This window comes from Tamandua tetradactyla, chromosome 26 (genome assembly GCF_023851605.1).
Source record: "Tamandua tetradactyla isolate mTamTet1 chromosome 26, mTamTet1.pri, whole genome shotgun sequence".
Lineage (NCBI taxonomy): Eukaryota > Metazoa > Chordata > Mammalia > Pilosa > Myrmecophagidae > Tamandua > Tamandua tetradactyla.
This window is the reverse complement of record NC_135352.1, coordinates 2,879,533-2,905,924: the sequence shown is the minus strand read 5'-3', so window position 1 is coordinate 2,905,924 and position 26,392 is coordinate 2,879,533. Positions and strand designations below refer to the sequence as shown.

The following is a 26,392-nucleotide window of genomic DNA, read 5'->3' as shown; positions in this document are numbered from 1 at the left end:
GGTCACTAGCCCTCAGGAAGCATCTTGATTTGTGTCTGAGAACACTGAGATCCACTGCCTTGAGGGTTTCCTCATGCAACTGCTGTTAGGCAACGCTAAGGAGGGGAGTAGTCTCTGGAGTGCCCTGATCAATATCAGGTAATTCTATAGCTTTTTTTTTTTTTTTTTTTTTTTTTTTTAAAGAGAGAGGGAGGAAGGGAAGGAAAGACAGAGAGAAGGAAGGAAGGGAGGAAGAAAGGGAAACATCTTTAAACATTTTCTTGTTTTATTGTATTTTGTTTGTTTGTTTGTTTTTTACATGGGCTGGGGCCGGGAATCGAACCGAGGTCCTCCGGCATGGCAGGCAAGCACTTTGCCCGCTGAGCCACCGCGGCCCGCCCAATTCTATAGCTTTTTAAGAATTGAATTCACAGCGCTGTTGTGAACTGAAACTCTGTTGTCTTAGGAATCATTCCTACTCCTCTGCTTTCTCCAAACTTATCAGGATTTCCTTCTCTTTGTGACTCTTATATCCAGGGTCTCCTGAAGAATAAACTGAAATATAAAGAAGCTTCTGGATGCCACATGAGAGAGTGCAGATTGTTCCCAGGATAAGACCTGTGAATGATGAAGAGAAAGACACCTTTATGGAGAATAGAGTGTGAGAATATGGAAAGAACATGCTTTGCCAGATAACTGCCTCTAGGAGAAAGCTGAAATGAACACTCATGAGTCATGCCAAGCCACATGGAGAATGTAGTGAGGAGCTTTCTGGTCCAGTGTTCAATAGAAAGGGAAGCAAGCCAGGTCAAGTTAGCATTATCAAAGCATATATGCTGGTGTAGTGAGGCCAGTGATGTGGGATGAAGACTAGTGATTCTGTGGTATCCACAGGTTGGTGGGCTGAGTTTGGGGAATTAATGATATCATGAGAGTATGGGTTCAGATGAGGATCTCATTCTTTGAGTCTTCCTTGATCATGAAAGAATGAGTTGTTTCTCTCTACTCTTAGGCAAACTACAGACCTTCACTATTAATAAAGAATATGACTTTCTACTGAAAATTCACGGAATGCTGTGTCACTTTCTGTGCTGGTTTGAAAGGATTTATGTACCCCAGAAAAACTGTGCCTTAATACTAATCCAATTTTATGGAGACAGCTGTTACTTTTAAACCCTATTCAGTTCTGCATATTGGAAACTTGATTAGATTATTTCCAGGAAGTAAAGAGCCCACCCCTCCAGATACCTTTGGAGATGAAAGAGCTTCATGAAAAAAGAAGACTTGAGAGAAAGCTAGCAGATGTTGCCATGTCTGCCTTGTGCATTTCCAGTTGATACAGAAACCCTGAACTTTATTGGTCTTCTTAAGTGAAGGTAACCTCTTGTTGGTGCCTTAATTTGGACATTTTTATTAGCTTGTTTTAATTGGGGCATTTCTGTGGCCTTAAAACTATAAGCCAACAACTTAATAAGTTCCCCCCTTTTAAAAGCCACTCCATTTCTGGTATACTGCATTCAGGAAGCTAGAAAAATAAAACATTTCCCTACTATTTTTAAATTGTGAAAACATTTTCCATTTTTCCTTCTTTGGAAAGCTCAAAGAAGTGCTTTACTGAAATGATCCTGTATTGATATTGCAGTCTTCATCCTCTGCTGAGAATGCTGTAGACTCAAACCTCTAAGTGTATGTGTACTCCCAGGTAGGATTCTGCTCTCTGAGGTAAGAGGTAATGTTTAGCATCTGATCAGAGACTTTCAGAGACTCAGACTTAAGATAGATGCTTCACCCAGAGATACAAAAGTTAGGAAGGAGAATGATGAATAATTATCATGTGATTCTGTCCCACAGACATATTATGTACTCTTTTAATAACCTAACCCAGGTCACTAAGTCATGGTTCTTAAAATTTTACCCCAGAGTCCTCTGCCACCCCCAAAGAAATTATTGTGTGAGTGTGGATTGAAGCCCTTCTGCCTGCTTACCCTGTTTTCCTAAAGAAAGACTTTCATTTTTCCTGATAGGGCCCTTCTCAGGAGTCTGTGAAACATTACTGATTTACTTAAGTAAGAGAAACAGGGAAAGTAGGAGTTCACTATGTTGGGGGATGAATCTGGAATCCCATTACCTAATTTCTGTTTCTTTCTTCCACAAATGGATTCATATAGAGGATGTACAGAAAAAGAAAGTGCAAGATCCCACACAATAAGAATGAAATACATAAAATGATGCATGTGGATGTGCTTGTGCTCATCCATGGGGCACAGTGACTTTTCAAAAAGTAGAGATCTGTCTCCATTTCCCACAATGCACACCTGCCTCCAGCAGCACTGATCACTGGCACCAGGCCCACACTGACTAGAGATCCAGGCCTGCATCACAGATTCAGAGAACAGCCAGAGGATTCTCAGGGGAGAGGAAGAGTCCTCTCCACCTTAAAGACCCCACAGCCCAGCCTGGGCCATGCTACCTCCCAACTCCAAACTTATAGCATATCCTATACATTCCTGTTAAGTTTAAGCTTAAGGTTTGGTCACTCTGGCCCAGTAGCAAATTGAAAGAAAACGTGAGGAACCACTGGTACAGTGGTCATCTTTAATCATTCCCATCTGCTCTGCTGCTTACAGAGTAATAGTCTCTTATATGCTAAGGTACATGAACATGGCACTTTACCAACAGGTAACATCATTCATGAGATATATGATTGGATACATTAATATTACATCATTGGTTACATAAGTTATGCTATATCATTCTTCCCTAGAACTTCAGACCTGGCTGCACTTCTGGTGGCCATCTTAGCAGGCTGTTTATAATAAGCAACTTCTCAGGCCCCACATTCCACTCCTTAAATGGCCTGCGTTCTAAGTGGTGCCATATCCCACAGGGCTGCTCTTTGGGGCCATGGGCCACAGCAACATTAAAGTTAGCAACAAAATATTAGAAATATGAGCAGGCATGCTAAAGTTATTAATACCCAATGACAAGTCCTTGTCATAGAGTTCCACCAGGACTGAAAATTATCCTGTGAGAGGGGGTGAATGGCTTGCACTTCTTCCCAAGCCAGACAACTGTGATTATCTTGTTCTAGCCAGGTCCAGTTCTGTTCAGTGGCTGGTGCTATTTGCCATGGGAGCCCTTCAGCTGTATTTGCTGGAAGCTCAGTACACACCCAGCAAGGAGAGACATTGTGGATCTTTGCGTAGGTATGTGCCTATTCCACCAGGCTGTTAGCTGCAATAAGCCTGGTTGGAGAAATAATGAAGCTTTAAAAATCATAACAAAGGTTGGCTAATAAGACTGAAGGTTAGCTAATGAGATTGAACTCCAATGTAAGGGAATAGGTAGAAGTGAAGGTGGTTCTCTTGTGGGTCTATAAGTGATATTACCGTATTGAAGATGAACAAGATTCAAAGGGGTTGTATAGACCTACATGTCCCACTGATTAACACTAGAAATATAAATTAGTTATTGCAAGAATTACTTCAAAGATATGATTCATGTACAAAGAATGTGTAAGTCCAGGGCACAGGAGGGAAACTGCTATTGCATGCAATGGGCTATGTTTAAAAGGAAAATATCCATTGCAGCAGATGTAAATAACGGGTGGAAGGACAAGAGTTGAGGAGGTTTAGATTTCCTAATTAACAAGGTTGTGTTTATTATTTTTCTTTCCCTTGGGAACAATGAAATTATCTAAAAATGAGAATGTTGATGGACTGTGGACTTTGGGCACCAAACATGCTGCCTGGTGAATGTAGGTGGCTGAAGGATGCACTGACTGAGAAGTAGATTGGCAAATGATGTTATATACTTACAAACAAAGGTTGCACAGCTACAAAAAAGAATGAAACGATGTGAATGAACATATGGAACATTTGGTGAGGCAAAATAAGCCAGAAACAAAAGAACAACAATGGTATGGTCTCCTATAGAAAATGCTTATAAGAAAACAGTGGCCTAGATTGTAAGATTTTATAGCAGACACACTTAAGTCCAGAGTGATAATTATTATTTCTGGATTTCAAGAGGCTGTTAATATACATAAACAAGACAAGAATGAAGAAAAGAATGAAGCTGATCTAGTTTAAGTTAAAGTAATTCAGAACACAGGGGTCAGAAAGACAGTGTCTATATTTAGAACCACACATACTCTTTAATACCAAAGGAAGAAAGGTTTATTTGGTCTGAAAGTGAAATTTTCTGTAGTGCATAATCTAACTCAACCTATCTGTATAGCTCATTTGAACAATTGAAACACAGGGAGCCCAGAATAAGAAAAAGGTCCTTTAATCCTATATAGATTAATGTAATGACTGGATACATCCTAGAGTATTTTAAGCAGATTATCAAAAAGTATTGGCAAAGTCCCTTGAGTAATAGGAAAAATAATATGGAACTATTAAACCTTACCATTAGAGAATTCCCTGTTACTGTGTCAAACTTTAGGGACACCCAAAACAATAGGCCATACCCTTAATCCTGAGGCTTACTCTTGTGAAACATACAAAGATAGCAAAGAAGCTTAGACTATCTATAGGCATGCCTAAGAGTTACTTCTGGAGGAACTCTTTAGTTGCTCACATGTGGCCTCAGTGTCTCTAAGCCCGACTCTGCAAGTGAAATCTTTGCCCTTCCCCTTACATGGGACATGACATCCAGGGGTGAAAATCTCCCTGGCAACATGGGGGATGACTCCCAAGAATGAATCTGGCCCTGGCATGTTGAGATCAACAATTCCATCCTTACCATAAGGGGGAAAAGAAATGTAGCTAATAAAGTATCAGTGGCTGAGAGAGTTTAAATAGAATCAAAAGACTATTCTGGAGTTTGCTCTTATGCAAGTTTAAGTTAAACCTTGCTACCTATCATAACCTGCCAATCCTAACCAGGACCATTCCAGTCAATCCTAAAGAACACCTATGGCAATATATAAGATTCCACAAGGGTTCCAGGCACAAGAGTAACTTTCCAGAAACCTACCACCTCCAGAAGGGTCACTGTACCAGATAATTTCTGAAACCTAGAGAGCACAGCCTCTGCAGAATATCAAATTGTTGCATCTTCCTCACCCATATTAGTGATAAACACTTCTAACATGAAAAAGTTAGAATGGCCATAGCCCAAACACCCCTAAAGAGAAAGATGGAAAGATAAAATGTGATGGTGGAGTTATTCAGAGAAGATATAATTAACAAATGAATATGAATACTGAATCATTAAATTGATATGAATATGAATGTCAAATCATTAAATTGATATCTCTTTTAGTTTCCAGAGTCTTAGAGCATCTAGAAGCAAAAATCTAAAATTGTGGAATTGTAACCTATGTCAAACTCTAAAATATGTTCTACAAATAATTGTAGTACTGTGCTTTGAAATTTATTGCTTTTTGTATATGTTATTATTCACAAAAAAAGAAAGAAAAAAGTCAATTGTGATGATAAAAAATACTTAAGCCTTCTAGCCTCCTATATTCTGGAGAAGCTTGAAGGAAACTTTTGAGAGTATCATTTGCAGCCAGTCACAAACTCTAGGATCTGTCCTGTAACTACTTGTTGAAGAGTGTTTTGAAAACTGTTGCTTTTTTTATTTCTCTGCTTTGTACATATGTTATACCATGCAAAATAAGGTTTAAAAATATCATTAGAGGCAAATTTCATCTTTCAGGTTTATTACAGGGCAGCTGCTCATCCTGTGATAGAACAGAGGCAGCCAGGGATCTCTGGCCCAGATGGGAATATCAAACCATATCCACATGGGCCATGCTAGCATGATCAGGATGCAAGATATAAGTTCCTCAAAGCAAAGAACCTTCTTCATCATTAGGAAGTGACACATGTACAAGAGCTGGCCACCCCTTAACTTGGTTTGCATCTGTAAATCTCAGATTATCTCATTACCCCAAGGCAAAAAACACACCTCCCAGGAAGGGGCTTCTGTTACTATTTTCCATTTCCAGGTCCTTTCATTTGTTGTTCCCATTGCAAAACATGAGAGGCTGGAAATAATAACCTTCTTTCCCACATATGAAGTATTTTCAATACATTACTTTCTTCCACATGTATGTGCAAAGGCAAGGCTTATCCTCTTCTCACTAAGCCTAAGTGGAGTAGACTGTGCACTCAGGCTGTTCATTTAATAAGTGAACACCAGTTGTAAATTGGGGTAGCTCATCCCTTCAATAGTGTCTCCTCCAGTGCTAAAATCCAGAGCTTCTCTGTCAAGAGGGCATTGGACCTTTTAATCATTCCCATGGCTTGCAGTTTATATGGGACATGCAATATCCACCATATATCTAAACTTTTGGCCCAATCCTGGCCACACATTTGGCCCAATCCTGTTCAGACCTTTGGCCCAATTCTGGACTGCAAAACCACTGCCATCCAATAGGGAGGTTGCCTTTATCACTTTCAACTTATGCTTGTCTTCCATTACAGGCCTGTACTGAACTCACTTGCTTGCAGGGCAGCATAGACAGCAGCTCCTTGATGCTTAATGGGGGAGTATCTCATGTCTGATCCCTTCCATAACTTCCCTTCCATAACAGGAACCAAAATCCTATATGGACTTTGCATATACCTTGATATTACCAGAGTCCCCAACCAAAGCCTACTTCAAAGGCTCTCACATTCAGGTGGAAAGGAATTGCCTTATCCACCAGCTGTGGCACTTGGGCCTGTCCTTTTTTTCTGTGGCAAATGTCTGCTCTTGATCTTCTTCCCAATCCCATGAGGAACTTTTTAAATTAAGGCATACAAAGGATGCAAAACCTGAGCTAAGTGGGGGACAAACATTCTCCAGTATGCCAAAAGGCCTACAAAAACTTGTAGCTTCTTTACTGTGGTTGGCCTTGGACATCCTCTGGGATCACTTTGGTCTTACATAACCAGACAACTTCCAAGAATTTTGTTTTGGTCTTACTTGACCAGACAATTCCCAAGAACTTGACAGACCATCCAGATCACTGGACCTTGGCCTCTTGGATTGTCTATTCCTAGGTATCTTAGTGTATGGTTCAGGCTGTCTGTGGCTTATCCTAGATCTGTAAGAGAATCAGAGGTTAGCATAATGTCATTTATATAATTATATAAAGACACTGTATTCTTATATTTCCAAGTGGCCAAGTCCTGAGTCACCAACCTGTGGCACACAATAGGACTGTGGCAGCATGACACATGTCCATTGCCACTCTTTGTATGTGAATACAAACTGGTCCTGGTTCTTAGGAGCCAGGTCAATGGAGAAAAACACATTTCCCAAATCCACTGCATAGTGGCACTGTCCTAAGGAAAGAGTCAATTGATTCATTATATCAGACATTGATGATATTGTAACATGTATGGGAAGAGTGATTTCATTGAGCTCATTCTAATCAACAATCATTTTCCATGTGCTGTCCAACTTTTAGACAGGGTAAACTGAGGAGTTGTAAGGATTATTGGCTGTCTTCATAATCCCAGCCTTTTACAATTATAGAATCATTGGCACAGTTTCTTCACATCCTTCAGGCAATCACTATTGTCTCACCTTAATTCTTCAGGGCTCAGGCAGGTGCATTGGGGAATGGTGATGGTCTCTAAGCACAGGTTTTATGGCTCATACTATAACTGAAATTGTCCTTGGGTGCTTTTTAAAGTCAGTCTTTGAAAAATATCCATGCCCACTATATATTCAGGCATAGCAGATATATATATTCTGTAGGCTCAGGGCAGCAAGCAGCCAATGCCAGGCACTACTGTGGCTTGTTTTACATGGACTGTGTGACCTCCATATCCATCACTGTGAGTCAGAGGGCTGTCAAACTGGTCTGGGTTTCCATACAACAAAGTACATTTAGCCTCCATGTCCACTAGAGCTAAGACATGCTGTACATTGCAGGAGGACTAGTATTTTAAAATCTCCTTCAGTCTCCCATTTAGCCCCACCTGCAAGCCCAGCAGCCTTTTTATCAATCAAGTCATGTCATCAGGCTGCATGAGCATAAAACTCACATAAGTGAAAGGGTGGGACTCTGCCTGCTTTTTCCTTTAGCTTAGTGAATTACTGCTCCTGAGGCAACTCTTTTTACAAAGCCAATAAAACTTCATTGGGCTGTCAATGAATATCACCCCTACAGATATTAAATTACTTACATTTGCAACTACAATACCTTGGGGCCACCAGCTTTGCCAGCCCCTTTCCACTTATGGGGCAGCTTTTATTTGAATGGCAGCTCCACTTCTTGCTTTACTGGGTTCATTCCTTCTCCTGTTCATACATTTCACATTTCCTAACTGTGACACTTCTCTTTCTGAGAGTTCCAGGCTGCCAGACCTATCATTTCACAGGAGCAACAGCATGTTTCTGCAGGAACCTGTTATACCCATCTGATGAGAACTCAGAGCCATTCTGGCATGTATACTGAATATGTCATCTGTTGGGAGATCTGTGGGGGGATCCCACTGGTCCACCCCTTAGAGCCAAAGCCTGGTCATGCTTGACCTGAAGCTTCACCATGGGATGGGCATGGAGCAAGGGAGGGTACATGCCTGGTTTGGCATTGACTCCCTCCTGACTCCCTCCATTTCAGGCTGTCCTGGCCCTTCTGCTTCCCTTTTCAGAACTCTAATTCAGGCTTTCAGTTCATCATGCTTCTGCTGCAGTCTCTGGGCCTGTGCTTGCATTCCTAAAGCTTCCTTATGCCTTTCTTGTAACATAGTCAAGAAAAACCAAGACATTTTCCTCACCATACCACTCTGAGGAAACTGGATGTGAGCTTTAAAGTCCTTTAAAGCCTTGGAACTCCCTGTGGGGTGGAGTTCACATGATCATAAGCCTCCAGAGAAGACCACCACAACAGAAGTACTACTGTGGGATACCACAAGCTTTTGGAGGGCAACATCCCATCCAGACCACTTCCTCTGGGGAGGAGGGGCCACTCACCATATTTTGCACAGGGAATCTTGCTGAGGAATCCAGCCAACTATGCCAATTCTTAGGTTTCAGCTTAAGATTCAGTCACTCTGGTCCAATAGCAAATTGAAAGAAGGCACAAGGAACAACTGGTAGAGTGGTCATCATTAATAATTCCTCTCTGCTCTGCTCTGATGTTTACAGAGCAGTAGTCCCTTATATGCTACATTACACAAAAGTGGAACTTTACCAACAGGTGACACCATTCATGGGATATATGATTGAATACATATATGTTATATCATTGGTTACATAAATTATGCTGTATCATGCTTCCCTGAAACTTCAGACCCAGATGCACTTATAGTGGTCATCTTAGCAGACTATTTATAATAAGTAATTTCTCAGTCCCCACAAAAACTTACTACAATTTTCTATTTAGTCTGGAATTAGCCATTGGCATTCTCAGCTCTGAATCACCAGTTCCAGATATTTGAAAGTCTCCTGTTTTCCCAAGAGCTTTTGTTATTATCCAGTACTTTACACTCTCAGAATCTCTTCTCTCCACACATTTAGTTTCCCCACATAATCTAGTCTTGCCTTGCATTGACTCAGACATAGAACTCTGCCCCCTTTTCAATTTTACCCCAGGTTAATTCACTTCCTCAAAAAGTATCAGTGAATAATACAGCCTGTATTCAAAATAATGTATGAGTGACAAAGTGGAAAAGAGGTGCCATCACACCCCATGGAAATAATTTTACAACAACTCTCAGAAATTATCTATTAATTTTCTTTTGGGCTACTCCATAACCCAAGGGCTTCTCACATCTCCCCTACTAGCTATTAGAAAGAATGTCATATCTGAAGGATAACAAAAGCTTATCCAATTATGGAGAAGAAAAGAATTTATTCACAATTTTGCAAGAACAGGTACCTAGCCAAACATAAAATGGTGGCTGGTGTGCCAAACAATAGAATGCCAAAAGGTTATAACTGTGCCTGGCTCACAGACCCTCCCCTGTTTCTGCACTGATTGGGTATTCCAGAGGTTACAGCCTATCCAGATAACCTAATTTGAACATACCACTGAAGGTTCCTCCTCTCCTTATGCTTTACATTTTTAATGACCCTGACCATAACTATTTAAACTCATTTCTACCTGTTTGATGGCAAGTCTAAGCTTATGTCAGAGGTGCTCTCCTTCACTGCCTGTAAAACTGGTTTGAGTTATTCTGCCGTCCTTTCCTGTGACAGCTTATGTGAAAGGAAACTTAATTTTCTTACAAATCCCCCTTCTTTTTTTTTTTTTTAACTTTTTTTAGTTTTCACATTTTATTCTTTCTTCAAACTTGATAAGAGCCTTTTCACATTCTTCATCATTGGGATCTTCCTCTTTAAGGGGGTTCTTGATGGTCTATGAACTAACATGGGATAACATAACACCTAAGTACTGTGAACACCCCAGCTATGATGGTTAAAGAAGTTAGCATGGGTAGGCCCAAAAGTTTCCAGCTCCCAAACCAGTTTTCTAAACATCTTGTAAGGGGGTCATCAATGACTAATTTTTTTGCCAATTGTTCAGTAAGGCCCTCAGACCTTGTAAAACTTTTGTGTTAATTCCATTTGGGGCTGTATTATTGGGGATAAATGTATAATAACTATCCCCAACCATAACACTAATGTCTTCCTTTCAGCCCACATCATATCTAGGATCCTCCTATTCTCCCATGTCTTTCAACTAGTAGTATCCAATTCTTTTCCTCTTCCCTCAACTGTATCCTTGGTAAAATTGATCTGAGTAATCTGGGATTTCCCTTGGCAACCCTAAATTGTCTAAATCAACTTGATTCTCCTCCTTTTCAAATGCAGGGTGAATGGGATAGCCAATTGGACCACAGCACAGGTCCCTTTCCACTTTTTGGGTAAAATTGGCCTGAGGATGCCCTTTCCACAATAACACCAAAGTCCTGCTTGTGGTGTGGTTAAGCTGGAGAAATTGTCAGTACTATCCTCAGTCATATCCCATACTTAGGTATGCAAGACCATGGTCCAAAGGTCCTGGGGCCCTTCTTCTCATCTAGAGAGGCAGGCAGAGTAGTTTCCAAAAACAAGGCAAGAAGCTGGTCTGGCCTTGACTTTTCCACCCCTGACTGAACTGAAGAGAGGACAACATACTACAATTTTCATCAAGAGTAGTATTTTGAAAAAGGAGTAACCATGCACTTGAATTCCTTATCATGTTCTTCCATACCCATCAGAAAGGCATGACAAGTACAGTGGGTCAACCTATTGCACAAGCATAACATTTGCTTTGGTTTAGACTCTGGACTGTATATTTGATCCATTCCACCTAGGCATTTGTATCTCCGCACCCTATCCTTACCCTTAAGATTTGCTCCAAAGTTTCTGTTCTGTCCACCCTGGCAACTTTGTGACTATTCTGTATCAGGGTTATCAAAGAGTTAACTGGAGAGGGTGTTATTGGTGTTGGGGATAGGACTTGTATCCTGAACTTTCCTATAGGGTCTTTCTCAGTGAAGTCTGCCCCTATCCCATATATTCTATTATCTATTACTTCATCTTTACTGTTGTCCCCTCCTAGAGGTTTGTCTGTTTTCTGCATGGTTATCACCACCAGGTTATACTACCTAAAGGTCTGGGAAATTAATTCCATATCTATGGTCCATCCTTGAAAGTGGGTAGTCCATCATATATCATCCTAGGAGGGACAATGAGAGGCTTGATTGTAATACCCCCCTTCTGGTTCTGGACACAAGTATTTGTTTTCTGTTCCCACTCAATTGTCATTGATTTGTTGAGTCTCTGCAGTTTATTATTTACTGAACATCCAATGTTAGGCCTGGAGGACAGGACCCCTTTCCCCCAGGATGTAACCTACCTCTGCCAAATATTTCAGAAAGCCTCTCTTATCTCAAACTAACTCAACCTAGCATCTCCTTCACCCTCCCTCAGCTGCCTTATTGCAGTTACTTCTCTTTCTCCATACTCCAGCAAATGCATTCTTGTGTAAATACCCCTTATTTATTATACACCCTCCAGCATTCATAACCCTGCATGCCTAAGGTAGCATTTAAATCTCAAACCTTACCAATGAAAAGCTGCCAACTCCAAACTTAGCTCCCTATTTCTGAAAACTAGCCAACAGGGGCTTGCTTAAACCTTGTCCCCCAACTCCTTAACCCTAATTCTTAAAAACCCTATCACCGCCCACCACCTTGGGACAACCATTTTTCTCTTTCTCTTAAAATGCTGCCCAGGTGGTTTTGCTTTTCCCTGAAATAAAGCCTTTGTCTAAACACTTTTTTTCCACCTCCTTCTTGGTGACTTTGCTGAGTTTGCCTTTCATCAAACTGTACACTTTGGGGCTTTAAATCTTCAGTTACATTCATTACCAATTTGGCAGGGCTTGTTGCATACTCAATTTGGAACATTATGACCAGTATAATTATTTCCATTTTTTAATTAGTCCCTAGATCCCTCATCTGTCTTCCTTGGGTAAGACTTTTCTTTGGCTAGGTTTTCTATTAACTAGTTAGATTAAAGTACAGAATCCAAACTCCAATTTCAAAAACTCCATTTACCCTCCCAACTATTGTCTTCTTAACATGATTTTAAAGGATCCGAAGTTGGTGTTATTTCCCAGGAATCAGGTATTTATTATCAGGTATTGGTCCTTTCACTTGGGTGTAGTGAGTCAGCCTTTCTCTGCCATCCAGATGGCCATTTCACTTGTCAACAGAACTTGATTGGGTCCTTCCCAGTATGGTTGGAGTTTGGACCCTTTCCATGATTTGATGAAGACTGAACTACTGGGCTGATGTTGATGGTCATCAAATTCAAGAGGTGCAGTCTGAGCCAGTTAGCCAAGATGCCTGAGGGATGACAGAGCAGAGGACAAAGCCAATATATTATTCCTAAAGAAGAGGTCCTTTGCAAAGTCAGCTGCTGGCATGGTCTATCCTAAGGCAAAATTCTCCTCTGGCTCTGGACCTGTAAAATTTCAGAATAAGTCATTTGCTGCTGCATATAAAAGAGGGATAGTCATGAGATACATATTCCCATTTACATAAGGAAAAATTGGAAGGAACACAGGGGTCACCAGACCCAATCAGTTTCAAAAACTTGCAGGGAAAACTCTATTTTATTTCAAAGTCTGAGAGTTATTTATATTTGGGACTTTAGAAATTGACAGCCTCATCCTTTCCAAGGGCCTCATAGTGGCCCCCCTCTCTGAATACAACCCTGGGGAACACTGGGGAGACCACACTCCTCTCAGGCCCACCCTCTCCAAGCATGAGGCCACACTTGGGCTCTCTACCATTTCTGGGGCATGTCCTCAACCCTTCCATGTGGTGGCAGCCAGGGTTTCCCAAATTCCCAAGAAATGTGTTCAACCCTCTCTCCAATGCCTGGGGCAGCACCATTCCTCTGCCATGAGGTTGAAGGCCCATCCTCTGCCTTCAGGATGAATTCATCCTCTCCAAGTGCTTGGGTGGGTCTGCTCTCCTGGCCCAAGCCCTTCCAACCTCAGCCTCCATAGTTCTGCCTCTGAAGCCATTTTCCTCTAATGTGTCCCTTCCCTGCCCTTCCCAGTCTCAACTGGCAGTGGCTTTTTTTATACAGATGCTGCAACACTCTTGCTGCCCATTTATATAGTAATTTAGGGTCACGCTCATTAGCCAGTCCCATGGGTACTATTAGCTTTCTTCCCATCAAGCTACTCCCAGCTTCTGGAATGAACAACAGGGAGATTATAACAAGATTTTCTTCCCAATAGATATCGGTAGGTTTGAAAATGGGGACTTTAAATCTTCCCCCTTTTACCCCTGAAACTGTGAGGGAGCTGCAAAGAATTCAATCCCCTTTGTGATATGGGTTGCAGAAGATCAAGCTGCCCTAGTGTCCATGGAAAATGTAATTTCTCCTGATATGGGCCTACTTTTAGATTTACCAAAGTCTCCCATTAGGCTCTTGAGACAAGGAGGCATTAACCTTCATAATTTTCAAAATTCATCGAGTGTATCCCCTGACCTTCTTTCTTTAAATTCAGGTATTTCTCTTTGAAATGACCAGATTTTCTGCAGTGACAACCTTCTGCTGAGTCTTGTACCCCTCTCACTCCTTTATTCCATTTAGCCCAGACTATTTCTCTATATAGTCTCTGCTTTTCTCCTCCTTGCTTTATCTGTAATCCCTTCTTGACTATGTGGTTGACTGTGCTCAACGTGACTTTAGCTTGTTGCTTCTGTTTTCCTCTTCCCTTTGCACAACCCATATAACCAATGGCATGGCAGGAGAAGCTGTCTAGCCAAATTACTTGGTTTCTACACTTGGTGGGCAGCCTGGGGAACACCCAGCCAGTTTGTGCTGGTCCCTCAGCCAAGCTCCTCTCTGGCACTGGTCCCACCCCCAGTGGGGCCAGAAGCTGCACAGTCCAGGGAGTTGGGTTGGGCCATGCATGGCAGAGGGTTTGGGGCTTCAAGGTGGCAGCTGGGTGAGTGCTGAGGGCACACTCTCAATCCTGTTGCCTCTGCCCACTCCTGGTCAGCCAGGTGGGTCTGGCTTGCCTGCATTCTTGGGTTTGGCAGAAGCTGTGGGTAGTGACCAGCATGCAGGTAATGGCCATAGAGCTGCTGGGGCTGGCATGTGCCCTGTGCCCACTGCAAGCAGGGCCTGTTCTCAGCACCTCTTTTCTGCTTCACTCTAGAGTAAACAAGATCCCTAATAACTGACACCTAGGGGACACCCAGTGACTATATGATTTCCTCATGCTGCTTCTCCAGAGCAGATTCAAAGCCAAGAGCTCCAGCATGTACTTTCACAGGCCTGACACTGAACAGTTCTGAAAACTCCCCTCTCACCTGCTCCCCACCTCCCTCTCATATAATACCTCAGAGCAGACAAACAACAAACAAAAGCCCACACCTGTGCCAAAGAAGGACTGGGTAATCCTGCATCTAAAAATAAAATGTGGAAGCAAAGAAAGAAGGTGGGTTTTAAGGGCCACCATCAAGTTGAACACAGCAACATATTACAAATAAAATACATGCTGAGACTTTCTTAATATCTCTCCTAGTGGCTTATCTTTCCACCTATCTATTTTCTGGATCTTTTTCTGAATGTCAGCCCAAGACCCCTTTATATCCTTGGACCACAGGACTATAAAGGTCTGTACCTGAATAGTTTTTACTTGGTCCCTCAACTTTTGCAACCTCTCCTTGATTCAGCTACTTTCCAGAATAAATCAGAAAGGAGGCATTTTTTCTGCCACCTCAAATAATGACAACATTATTGCTCAGAAGTAGTTGCCAGGTCCTATTAGAAGACACCATAACCCACCATAATTGGACTTCCTAGGAGTCCAGTTCCTGCAGTGACACTTTCCTCAAGACTGAACTCCTTCAGGAAAATGCTCCCGTATAAAGATAGTTTTATTCACCCATTTGCTTTATTCTTATTAATATCAAGTCTTGCAATTCCTGCATTTGGCAAAGGGGATTATTATAGAGAAACCCAGATTCTGAATCAATTGGTCATATACCATTTTGAAATAGTTCTATTGAACCAGAGACAAAACTAGAAAATTACCAGAATATTAGTAACTCTGGATACCTTCTTCAAGGCCCTTTTTAAGGACTAAAAATCACTGAATTAGTCTAAATTGTCTGTTCCTTAAGACACTTCTTTTCCTTGAGACACTTCAAAGGCTTTATTTAACTTTTGGGTATAGACAATTTTATCCCCTGTATAGAGAGGTCTTAAAGAGCTTGCATAAAGCCAATCTTTATCTACCCCATATTTTGGCCAGAATACATCAGGCAGCACAATGCTTTCTTTTGTCCAAATGTACATTTTTCTTTCCCTTGGTTTGCCAATATTCCAACATTCTCCCCTCCCTTTTTCCCAGGCCAACCAACTTCCTCTAGCCATTATGAGTCTTGCCTAGGTTCTCTTGTTCAATGCCCTTTCACTTCATCTGACTCTGGCCCCTACCATTATGGGAGAAGAGAATCATGGATTGGGACTCTGCACTTGCTTACCCACTACCAGGCCCATCATAATTCATCCCGACTACCAAGGCAATACTTAATAGTCTTTTCTTACCTTAGTCCATGCACAGAGTTGCCTGGTCACTGTGAGGCAGTCTTTCCCTTTTCTTCTTCACAATTGATGGACCCAAGCATCAATTGGGTCTTTCCAGCTGCTGGATGTGGGCTCCCAACATTGGAGTCTGAGACTGCTTAATCAGCAGTGTACACATTCCCTTCATCCTCCCCAGGGGTCCTTCTTCAAGGCTTCAGATCCCAGACAAGCCCCTAAATCATTAGAAAGAATCCCATGCCTGAAGGAGAACAAATGCTTATCTGATTATGGAGAAGAAAAGAATTTATTCATGATCTTGCAAGAACAGACACCTAGCCAAGCACAAAATGGTGACTGGCATCCCAAACAATAGAACATCAAAATGGTTATACCTGTGCCTGGTTCAGAGACTCTCCCTGTTTCTCCACTGATTGTATACTCTAGACGTTGCAGCCTATCCAGATAATTTAGCTAACTTGAGCTCCCCACCAAAGGTTCTCCTTTTGACTATGTTTTACATTTTTAATGACCCTGGCTGTTACTTATTTAAGCATATTTCTACCTGTTTGGTGGCAATTCTAGGCCTATATCAGCGGTGCTCTCCTTCTCTGCCTGCAAAAGTAGCTTAAGTTATTCTGCAGCCCTTTCCTGTACCATCTTGTGTGAAAGCTAAACTTAATTTTCTTACACAGCCCATTCAGTTATCCATCTTTCTTCCACATCTCCATCCCCAATATAATTGCATGAATAATTATACAAGGCAACTTAACTTTCCTAAGTGTCTATCACTAAGTCTTCATACATCACTCCATTGGAAATTGCAAAGTGGAACTTCTCTTCAGAATAATCTAACCTCTTCACAGAATTTGAAGTTCTATAGAATTATATATTTCCTTTTTCTTTTCTTCTTTTTGTTTTACTTCCATAGTTCCTTCTTCTGTGGAGGATTTCTGGATTTTAACCTCTACATCCTGGGTTTTAGCCAAAATTCATAGATAGATAGATAGATAGATAGATAGATAGATAGATAGATAGACAGACAGACAGATAGATAGAGAGAAATGATAGAAAGAAGGAAGGAGGAATGAAGGAAGGAAAGAAAGAAAGAGAAAGAGAAAGGGTCATTAACTAAATATTACTGGGAGACCAATAGGGAATTCTGTTAAAAACCCAGGGGGGGGAAGTAAAATTTAGGAGACACAGTCAGAAGTCATTAAGCTTTTTTTCATTTTTTTGTTTTCTTTTACAATTTTTATTCTTATAACTTATTGTTTTAGTTTGCCAAAGCTGCCTGAATGCAATATACCAAAAATGGAACAGCTTCTAAAAAGGGGAATTTAATAAGTTGCTACTTTACTGTTCTATGGCTAGGAAATTGTCCAAATTGGAACAAGTCTATAGAAATGTCCAATCTAAGTCATCCAGGGAAAGATACCTTGGCTCAAGAAGGCTGATGACATTCATCATTTCTCTCTCAGCTGAAATGGCATGTAGTGAACATGATGGCATCTGCTAGCTTTCTCTCCAGGTCTTTTGTTTCATGAAGCTCCTAGGGAGGTGTTTTCCTTCTTCATCTTAAAGGTCACTGGTTAGTGGACTCTCTGCTTCGTGGCTCTGTGGTGATCTCTACTCTCTCAGAATCTCCAAAAGTCCCTGGCTGGTGGACTGTCATTCTCTGAGCCTCATGTCTCTGCTCTGCTCTGCTGTAACTTTCTCATCATTCTCAAATGGCATTCTCTCTAAATATGTCTCCACTTTTATAGAATCCCAGTAAACTAATCAAGACCCACTAGAATGGATGGAGACACGCCTCCACTATACCCAAAATTGGGTGAGTCACGTCTCCATGGAGATAACTTAATAAAATTTCCAATCCATAGTACTGAATAGGGATTAGAAGAAACCATCGTCCTCACAAGATTGATGTGGCAGACTCCGCTGTGGTGAGTTCCACGAGCGGCGCGCGCTTCCCCGGGCGGTGGCGGCTGATGGCTGGCGCCCCTCCCTCCCTCCTTCCCGGACAGGCTGAGAGTCTCAGAGAGACAAGTTTCCCAAGCCACAGTGGTTGGCAGCTGGCAACCCTCTCTCGCGGGCGGCTTCCTGGACTGGCTACAAGTCTCGGATCAGTGAGTTCTTCAAGCTGCGGTGGTCAGCGACTGGTGCCCCTCCCCCATAGGTGGCTTCCCGGTCCGGCGGCAAGTCTTGGATTACCGAGTTCCCCAAGCCATGGCAGCTGGCGGATGGGGCCCTCCCCCACCGGTGGCTGCTCGGAGGGAGAGGAGGGAGTTTCTGACAGTGGCAGGGACTGGGTCCAACCAAATACCAATAGTGGCATTAATAAAGGAGCCACAAAATCTTTTGTTGGTGGCACCTGCAGACAGACAAGCACCACATACTGGACAGGATAAAAAAAACAGAGCCCAGAGACTTCACAGGAAAATCTTTCAACCTGCTGGGTCTCACACTCAGGGAAATTTGATTAAATGTCCAGATGCCAACAAAAAATAACAAATCACACCAGGAAAATTGAAGATATGGCCCAGTCAAAGTAACAAACCAATAGTTCAAATGAGATACAGGAGCTGAGACAACTAATTCTGAATATACGAACAGAAATGGAAAACCTCTTCAAAAACCAAATCAATCAATTGAGGGAGGACATGAAGAAGGCAAGGGATGAACAAAAAGAAGAAATAGAAAGTCTGAAAAAACAAATCACAGAACTTATGGGAATGAAAGATACAGTAGAAGAGATGAAAAAAACAATGGAAACCTACAATGGTAGATTTCAAGAGACAGAGGTTAGAATTAGTGAACTGGAGGATGGAACATCTGAAATCCTAAAAGAAACAGAAACTATAGGGAAAAGAATGGAAAAATTTGAGCAGGGGCTCAGGGAATTGAATGATAATATGAAGTGCACAAATATACATGCTGTGGGTGTCCCAGAAGGAGAAGAGAAGGGAAAAGGAGGAGAAAAACTAATGGAAGAAATTATCACTGAAAATTTCCCAACTCTTATGGAAGACCAAAAATTACAGATCCAAGAAGTGCAACGCAAACAGAATAGATTCAAATAGGCATTCTCCAAGACACTTACTAGTTAGAATGTCAGAGGTCAAAGAGAAAGAGAGGATCTTGAAAGCAGCAAAAGAAAAACAATCCATCAGATACAAGGGAAACCCAATAAGACTATGTGTAGATTTCTCAGCAGAAACCATGGAGGCAAGAAGACAGTGGGATGATATATTTAAATTACTAAAAGAGAAAAACTGCCAACCAAGAATTCTATATCCAGCAAAACTGTCCTTCAAAAACGAGGGAGAAATTAAAACATTTTCAGACAAAAAGTCACTGAGAGAATTTGTGACCAAGAGACCAGCTCTGCAAGAAATACCAAAGGGAGCACTAGAGTCAGATACAAAAACACAGAAGAGAGAGGTGTGGAGAAGAGTGTAGAAAGAAGGAAAATTAGATATGATATATATAATTCAAAAGGTAAAATGGTAGAGGAAAGTATAACCCAAACAGTAATAACACTAAATGTTAATGGACTGAATTCCCCAATCAAAACACATAGACTGGCAGAATGGATTAAAAAACAGGATTCTTCTATATGCTGTCTACAGGAAACACACCTTAGACCCAAAAATAAACATAGGGTGAAAGTGAAAGGTTGGGAAAAGAGATTTCGTGCAAATAACAACCAGAAAAGAGCAGGAGTAGCTATATTATTATCCAACAAATTAGACTTCAAATGTAAAACAGTTAAAAGAGACAAAGAAGGATACTATCTACTGATAAAAGGAACAATTAAACAAGAAGACATAACAATCATAAATATTTATGCACCAAATCAGAATGCTCCAAAATATGTGAGGAATACACTGCAAATACTGAAAAGGAAAATAGACACATCTACCATAATAGTTGGAGACTTCAATTCCCCACTCTCATCAATGGACAGAACATCTAGACAGAGGATCAATAAAAAAAAACAGAAAATTTGAATATTACAATAAATGAGCTAGACTTAACAGACATTTATAGGACATTACACCCCACAACAGCAGGATACACCATTTTCTCAAGTGCTCATGGATCATTCTCAAAGATAGACCATATGCTGGGTCAAAAAGTAAGTCTCAACAAATTTAAAAAGATTGAAATCATACACAACACTTTTTCAGATCATAAAGGAATGAAGCTGGAGATCAATAATAGGCAGAGTGCCAGAAAATTCACAAATACGTGGAGGCTCAACAACATACTCTTAAACAACCAGTGGGTCAAGTAAGAAATTACAAGAGAAATTAGTAAATATCTCAAGGCAAATGAAAAATGAAAACACAACATATCAAAACCTATGGGATGCAGCAAAGGCAGTGCTAAGAGGGAAACTTATTGCCCTAAATGCCTATATCAAAAAAGAAGAAAGGGCAAAAATTTGGGAATAAACTGTCCACTTGGAAGAACTGGAGAAAGAACAGCAAACTAACCCCAAAGCAAGCAAAAGGAAAGAAATAACAAAGATTAGAGCAGAAATAAATGAAACTGAGAACATGAAAACAATAGAGAAAATCAATAAGACCAGAAGTTGGTTCTATGAGAAAATCAACAAGATTGATGGGCCCTGAGAAAGACTGAAAAAAAGAAGAAGAGTGAGGACACAAATAAATAGAATCGGAAATGGAAGAGGACACATAATCACGGACCTCACAGAAATAAAGGAGGTAATAACAGGATACTATGAACAACTTTACGCTAATAAATACAACAATTTAGATGAAATGGACAAGTTCCTAGAAAGGCATGAACAACCAACTTTGACTCAAGAAGAAATAGATGATGTCAACAAACCAATCACAAGTAAAGAAATTGAATCAGTCATTCAAAAGCTTCCCAAAAAGAAAAGTCCAGGACCAGACAGACGGCTTTACATGTGAATTCTACCAAACATTCCAGAAAGAATTAGTACCAACTCTGCTCAAACTCTTCAAAAAAATTGAAGTGGAGGGAAAGCTACCTAATTCATTCTATGAAGTCAACATCACACTCATACCAAAACCAGGCAAAGATATTACAAAAAAAGAAAACTACAGACCAATCTCTCTGATGAATATAGATGCAAAAATCCTCAACAAAATTCTAGCAAATCAAACCCACCAACACATTAAAAGAGTTATACATCATGACCAAGTAGGATTCATCCCAGGTATGCAAGGATGGTTCAACATAAGCAAATCAATTAATGTAATACATCATATCAACAAATCAAAGCAGAAAAATCACATGATCATCTCAATTGATACAGAGAAGGCATTTGACAAGATTCAACATCCTTTCCTGTTGAAAACACTTCAAAGGGTAGGAATACAAGGAAACCTCCTTAAAATGATAGAGGGAATATATGAAAAACCCACAGCTAATATCATCCTCAATGGGGAAAAATTGAAAACTTTCCCCCTAAGATCAGGAACAAGACAAGGATGTCCATTATACCACTGTTATTCAACATCATGTTGGAGGTTCTAGCCAGAGCAATTAGACAAGAAAAAGAAATACAAGGCATCAAAATTGGAAAGGAAGAAGTAAAACTATCACTGTTTGCAGATGATATGATACTATATGTTGAAAACCCTGAAAAATCCACAGCAAAACTACTAGAGCTAATAAATGAGTACAGCAAAGTAGCAGGTTACAAGATCAACATTCAAAAATCTGTAGTGTTTCTATACACTAGCAATGAACAAGCTGAGGGGGAAATCAAGAAATGAATTCCATTTACAATTGCAACTAAAAGAATAAAATACCTAGGAATAAATTTAACTAAAGAGACAAAAAACCTATATAAAGAAAACTATAAAAAACTGTTAAAGGAAATCACAGAGGACCTAAATAGATGGAACGGCATACCATGTTCATGGATTGGAAGACTAAATATAGTTAAGATATCAGTTCTACCTAAATTGATTTACAGATTCAATGCAATACCAATCAAAATCCCAACAGCTTATTTTTCAGAAATAGAAAAACCAATAAGCAAATTTACCTGGAAGGGCAGGATGCCCCGAATTGCTAAAAGTATCTTGTGGGAAAAAAACGAAGCTGGAGGTCTCACGCTGCCTGACTTTAAGGCATATTATGAAGTAACAGTGGTCAAAACAGCATGGTACTGGCATAAATAGATATATCAACCAATGGAGTTGAATAGAGTGCTCAGATATAGACCCTCTCATCTATGGACATTTGATCTTTGATAAGGCAGTCAAGCCCACTCACCTGGGACAGAACAGTCTCTTCAATAAATTGTGCCTAGAGAACTGGATATCCATATGCAAAACAATGAAAGAGGACCCATATCTCACACCCTATACAAAAGTTAACTCAAAATGGATCAAAGATTTAAACATTAGGTCTAAGACCATAAAACAGTTAGAGGAAAATGTAGGGAGATATCATATGAATCTTTCAATTGAAGGTGGTTTTATGGACCTTAAACCTAAAGCAAGAGCACTGAAGAAATAAATAAATAAATGGGAACTTCTCAAAATTAAACACTTTTGTGCATCAAAGAACTTCATCAAGAAAGTAGAAAGACAGCCTACACAATGGGAGACAATATTTGGAAACAACATATCAGATAAAGGTCTAGTATCCAGAATTTATAAAGAGAATGTTCAACTCAACAACAAAAAGACAGCCAATCCAATTACAAAATGGGAAAAAGACTTGAACAGACACCTATCAGAAGAGGAAATACAAATGGCCAAAAGGCACATGAAGAGATGCTCAACATCCCTGGCCATTAGAGAAATGCAAATGAAAACCACAATGAGATATCATCTCACACCCACCAGAATGGCCATTATCAGCAAAACAGAAAATGACAAGTGCTGGAGAGGATATGGAGAAAGAGTCACACTTATCCACTGTTGGTGGGAGTGTCAAATGGTGCAACCACTGTGGAAGGCAGTTTGGTGGTTCCTCAAAAAGCTGAATATAGAATTGCCATATGACCCAGCAATACCGTTGCTAGGTATCTACTCAGAGGACTTAAGGGCAAAGACACAAACGGACATTTGCACACCAATGTTTATAGCAGCATTATTTATAATTGCAAAGAGATGGATCCATCAACAGACGAGTGACTAAACAAACTGTGGTATATACATATGATGGAATATTATGCGGCTTTAAGACAGAATAAAATTATGAAGCATGTAATAACATGGATGGACCTAGAGAACATTATGCTGAGTGAGACTAGCCAAAAACTAAAGGACAAATATTGTACGGTCTCACTGATGTGAACCGACATTAGAGAATAAACTTGGAATATGTCATTGGTAACAGAGACCATCAGGAGATAGAAATAAGGTAAGATAATGGGTAATTGGAGCTGAAGGGATACAGACTGTGCAACAAGACTGGATACAAAAACTCAGAAATGGACAGCACAATACTACCTAATTGTAATGAAATTATGTTAAGACACTGAGTGAAGCTGCATCTGAGGTATAGTTTTTTTTCCTCTCTATTATCGTTTTATTTCTTTTTCTGTTGTCTTTCTATTTCTTTTTCTAAATCGATGCAAATGTACTAAGAAATGATGAAAATGCATCTATGTGATGATATTAAGAATTACTGATTGTATATGTAGAATGGAATGATTTCTAAGTGTTGTGTTAATTTTTTTAATTAATAAAAAAACATTGATGAGGATTAAAACATAGTTTTTCTAGGATACACAAATTCTTTCAAACCAGCTCACATATACAACCTAAAATTTCCCCTTTTAACCACATTCAAATATATAGTTCAGTGGAGTTAATATTGTGCTATCATCACCTCCATCCATCAACAAAACTTTTCCATCATCCCAAACAGAAATTCTATACTAAGTAGCCATTATTCCCTACTCCTCCCCGTAGCCCCTGGTAAACTTTAATCTAGTTTTTTAGTCTGTCTACTTGCTTATTTTGCATGAGTGAGATCATATAATATTTTTCCTTTCATGTCTGGATTATTTGTTCAAGATAATTTTTAAAAAATTTTGTTTTATTTTGATCATTCAGTTCTACATATATAATCAGTAAATTCATAATATCATCACACAGTTGCATATTCATCATCATGATCATTTCTTAGAACATTTGTATCGATTCAGAAAAAAATAAAAAGACAACAGAAAATAATTCATACATACCCTAACCCTGCCCTTTCATTGATCACTAGCATTTCAATCTGAATTTATTTTAACATATGTTCCCCCTGTTATTTATTTTTATTCCATTTGTTTTACTCATCTGTTGATAAGGTAGATAAAAGGAGCATCAGACACAAGGTTTTCACAATCACACAGTCACATTGTGAAAACTGTATCATTATACAATCATTTTCAAGAAACATGGCTACTGGAACACAGCTCTATATTTTCAGGCAGTTCCCTCCAGCCTCTCCATTACATCTTGACTTACAAGATGATATCTATTTAATGCATTAGAATAACCTCCAGGATAAGCTCTCAACTCTGTTTGGAATCTCTCAGCCATTGACACTCTATTTTGTCTCACTTCACTCTTAACCCTTTTGGTTGAGAAAGTTTTCTCAATCTCTTGATGCTGAGTCTCAGCTCATTCCAGGATTTCTGTCCCACATTGCCAGGAATGTCCACACCCCTGGGAGTCATGTCCCACATAGATAGGGAGAGGGTGGTGAGTTTGCTTGTTGTGTTGGCTGGAGAAAGAAGCCACATCTGAGCAATAAAAGAGGTTCTCTTGGGGGTGACTCTTAGGCCTAATTTTAAGTAGGCTTTACTTATCCTTTGTGGGGTTAAGTTTCATATGAACAAACCCAAGATTAGGGACTCAGTCTATAGCTTTGGTTGTCACCACTGCTTGTGAGAATATCAAGAATTCAACTTGAGGAAGTTGAATTTTCCCCTGTTCTCACCATTCCCCAAAGGGGAGTTTGCAACTACATTTTTATTCACTGTTCAAATCACTCTGGGATTTATTGGGGCATCACGCTGGACAAACCAACAAAATCTTAAGTCCTACTCAAGGTTCCATGTACTTATGGTGTTCAATTCAGTTGTCTCCATAAGTTATATTAGGAAATGCACTAGGCAAAATATAAGTTTGTACCAAATAAACATATATTGCTTTAGTCTCATGCATAAGTTAAAATTTTTAAATATTAATTACTATGTATTTTGAACACCCTACAGTAATGCCATTCCTCTGTTCTTCCTCATGCAAAAACATTTTTTTAATTTGTACATTTAGTCACTATCATTATACACTCTAGGCATTCCTAGATTATACCATCTTAGCATTTATTGTCTTTCTTTCTGGTTTCATTTCTGCCCCCAGCCCTCCTCCCTCTATCATTCTCACATTCAGCTTCATTCAGTGTTTTAACATAATTGTATTACAGTTAGATAGTATTGTGCTATCCATTTCTGAGTTTTTACATTCCATCTTGTTGTGCAATCTGTATCCCTTCAACTTCAATTACCTAGTATCTTACCCTATTTCTATCTCCTGATGGTCTCTGTTACCAATGAAATTCTCCAAGTTTATTTACTAATGTCAGTTCATATCAGTGAAACCATACAGTATTTGTCCTTTTGTTCTGGCCAATCTCACTCAGCATAATGTCCTTAAGGTCCATCCATGTTGTTACATGCTTCATAATTTTATTCTGTCTTATGGCTGCATAATATTCCGTTGTATGTATATACCACATTTTTTTTAGCCACTCATCTGTTGATAGACATTTTGGTTGTTTTCATCTCTTTGCAATTGTAAATAATGCTGCTATAAATATTTGTGTGCAAATGTCCATTTGTGTCCTTGCCCTCATGTCCTCTGGGTAGATACCTAGCAATGGTATTGCCAGGTCATGTGGCAATTCTATATTTAGCTTCTTGAGGAATGGCCAAACTGCCTTCCACAGCAGTTGTACTATTTGACATTCCCATCAACAATGGATAAGTGTGCCTCTTTCTCCACATCCTCTCCAGCACTTGTCATTTTCTGTTTTATTGATAATGGCCATTCTGGTAGGTGTAAGATGGTGTCTCATTGTGGTTTTGATTTTCGTTTCCCTAATAGCCAGGGACGTTGAGCATCCTTTCATGTGCCTTTTGGCCATTTGTATTTCCTCTTCTGAGAAGTGTCTGCTCAAGTCCTTTGCCCAATTTGTAATTGGGTTGTCTGTCTTTTTGTTGTTGAGTTGAACAATCTCTTTATATATTCTGGATGGTAGACCATTATCTGATATATCATTTCCAAATATTGTCTCCCATTGCATAGGCTGTCTTTTTACTTTCTTGATGAAGATCTTTGATGCACAAACGTGTTTAATTTTGAGAAGTTCCCATTTATTTATTTATTTTTTCAAT

The 26,392-nt window shown here is 39.9% G+C and overlaps 1 long non-coding RNA gene across 1 annotated transcript in view; it reads right to left on the bottom strand.

The window, feature by feature from the left end:
• Nucleotides 1-614: 614 nt before the first annotated feature.
• LOC143670025 (uncharacterized) overlaps nt 615-26,392 on the bottom strand; it is a 129,421-nt gene continuing 103,643 nt past the window's right edge. Inside the window, exons 6-7 of the long non-coding RNA XR_013169212.1 lie at nt 16,003-16,240; nt 615-12,770 (exon numbers count right to left, since the gene is read on the bottom strand). This is a non-coding gene — a long non-coding RNA (uncharacterized LOC143670025). The remainder of the gene's footprint in view (nt 12,771-16,002; nt 16,241-26,392) is intronic.